Genomic DNA, 3,277 nt, shown 5'->3' with positions numbered 1-3,277 from the left:
GGAGATACACTAGTTCAATCAATCAAACTTCAAGGTCTAAGACGTGACTTTGAGAACCTCTCAATGAAAGATGACGAACCAATAGGTGATTATTTTTCCAAAATTATGTGTATTGTTAGTCAAAGGCGGGCGTATGGTGAAGTTATTGAAGATCAGTCCATAGTTGAGAAAGTTTTACGCAATCTAACCCCACGGTTTGATTATGTTGTGCCATCTATAGAAGTTTCACACGACCTGTCAAAGTTAACCCCTGTTAAACTTATGGGGTCGCTTCAATCACATGAAGAAAGGTTGAACCGAAGGACTCCTGAGAAACAAAACAAAACAGACGAACAAGCCCTGCAAGTGATGTTTGATCGGACTCAATCCGGTTCTGGATCAAGAGGAAGAGGCAGAAATTCCTCTCGAGGTCGAGGACGAGGAAGAAACTTTGACAGAAATAAAGTTCCTCAATGCACCGTATGCAATAAATTCGGGCACCAAAAACGTGACTGTTGGTATAATGAAGAGCAACATGTTAATGTGGCAAACGATGAAGATAATCCCACAGCTGAGAGTACCAAGGAAGAAACCCGATTATTCATGGCCATTGTTCCATAACCACAACTGTCATTGATGACAAACAGAACTACTACCGGTAACAAAATGTGTCTTTGGTTTCTTGATTCCGGTTGCTCTAATCATATGACAGGTCTCAAACATACTTTTGCCAAGCTTGACGACTCATTTAAGCTAGTTGTTCATCTTGGTGAAAGAAAGAAATTCAAGTTTAAGGCAAAGGCACGGTCAAGATTGACATGCCGGATGGCAGCTACAAGCTACTAGACGATGTCTACTTGGCTCCCGATCTAGAGTACAATCTCCTTAGTGTGGGTCAACTAATGAGGAAGGGGTACTCTCTCTTATTTTATGATGACCAATGTGTTGTCACATGCAAGGCTACCAGGCTTGTGCTTATGACGGTGAAACTTGCTAATAATAATATGTTTCTTGTTAATGCTTCAAAGTCGGATAATTCCAAATCTGCCAAATCCATAACTAATCCTACCACCATCCTATATGGTCACTATAACACCTCATGGCTAAAACATTTGCACGACAAGGCTATGGTACTTGGTCTTCCAGGTATCAACTCCTTGAATCGTGTGACGATTGAGTTGCCGGGAAACAATCGAGGGACTCATTTACATCTAAATCATGGAGGGCCACTAAGAAGTGTGAACTTAATCATACGGATTTATGTGGCCCTATGCAAGTTCCAAGCTTGGGAGGTAGTCTTTACTACCTATTATTCATTGATGACTTAACACGTATGTGTTGGGTCTACTTCGTTACTAACAAGTTTGAAGCTTTCAGTAAGTTTAAAATATTCAAAGCCCTTATTGAAAACGAGAGTGGTAACTCAATCAAGGTCCTAAGAAGTGATAGAGGAGGTGAGTTTCTCTCTAATGAGTTTAATACTTTCTGTGACTCACACGGCATTAAACGAGAGCTCACTCCTCCTTACACTCCTCAACACAACAGAGTAGTTGAAAGAAAGAATCGAACTATCATGGGCCTTACCAGAAGCACGCTCAAGCACAAAGGGTTACCTAATTATTTTTGGGCTGAAGGTGTAGCCACTGTGGTGTATCTTATTAAAATTGCTCCAACAAAAGTTGTAACCGATTGTACACCGTGGGGTGCGTGGAACAAATCAAGACCCTCAGTCCGTCACCTACGGGTCTTTGGATGTGTTGCACACAGGTTGGTTCCGGCCCAGAACCGAAGGAAGCTTGATGACAGATCGGAGAAGTGCATATTCATTGGGTACTCTGGCCAATCTAATGGTTATAGACTCTACAATCCTCTTAAAATAAATTCTTAACAAGCCGTGATGTGGTGTTTAGCAAAGACTCTAAATGGGACTTCTCTAAGGATCCATCTACATAACTCTATGATACAAACTACATTGACCCATTTCCTATTGATACTGAACCAACAAATATGCCCTCTTCCGAGTCATCAGATCCTCCCTTATCCGACCCTCCACAATCACCAAAAACTCCTCATACTGCTGCCTCAAACTCAGCCATTCCATCTGCCCAATCAAGAACCTCTCAATAAACCGAGCCTTCTAACATCACCACACCTTCTACACAAGCATCTAGCTCAAATACACCTAAAATTCCGTCTGAACCCATTCAGGCTAGAATACACTCTTTAAACCGAGTCTATGCTCGTGCAACTGAGGTTGAAGATCCCGTCTATGATGATTTTGATACATGTCAGTTCGCTCAGCTGCAAACCCGACATGTTTCAAAGAAGCCGCTGATAAAGAAGTTTGGAAAAAATGCTATGAAAGAAGAAATCAATGCCATTGAACGGAATGATACGTGGAATCTTGTTCACCTACCTGATGGAAAAAATCTGGTGGGCTTGAAATGGTTGCACAAAACGAAAATTGGGCCTAAATGTGAAGTGTTAAAATATAAGGCTCGTTTGATGGCTAAAGGGTACTCACAACAACATGGAATTTATTATCAAGAAACGTTTGCACCAATTGCTATTTTTGAAACTATTCGAGTTGTTCTATCGGTGGCAGCTCAACTGGGTTGGTTCATTCATCAACTAGATGTTAAGTCGGCGTTCCTTAACGGTGAGTTAAATGAAGAAATTTATGTTGAACAACCACAAGGGTTTGAAGTATCGGGCCAAGAAAATAAAGTCTACATGTTGAAGAAGGCTTTGTATGGCTTGAAACAAGCTCCTAGAGCTTGGTCTCAAAGATTGATGGATATTTTATAAAAAACAGGTATATTAGAAGCCAAAATGAACCAACCTTGTACTTAAAGAATGAAGAAGGTAATCGGCTGATGTATATGTGCTTATATGTGGATGACATCATTTGCACGAGTCAATCTCCCAAATTGATTGTTGAATTTAAGAGTGGTATGAAAAAGGAATTTGAGATGACCGATCTTGGTCTCCTCAAGTATTTCTTGGGCTTAGAAGTAAGACAGACTAGGCATGGTGTATTTTTGTCAAAGGAAAAGTATGCTAAGAATCTCTTAAAGAAGTTTCAAGTGGAAGAATGTAATGTGGAGAATACACCAATGAATGCCAATGATAAATTTCAAGTAAATTATGAGGCAGACAAGACGAATGAAACGGTTTATCGAAGCTTGGTAGGGGGATTGATATACTTAACTCACACAAGGCTTGACATCAGTCACGCGGTGAGTATAGTGTCACGGTTCATGAAAACACCCTCTATAGTACATCTTGGAGCAGCAAA

Source organism: Bidens hawaiensis, unplaced genomic scaffold, assembly GCF_021521415.1.
Source record: "Bidens hawaiensis isolate Kalapana, Puna unplaced genomic scaffold, B.hawaiensis_p1.1 tig00034602_1, whole genome shotgun sequence".
Classification (NCBI taxonomy): Eukaryota; Viridiplantae; Streptophyta; class Magnoliopsida; order Asterales; family Asteraceae; genus Bidens; species Bidens hawaiensis.
This window is presented reverse-complemented; position numbering follows the sequence as displayed.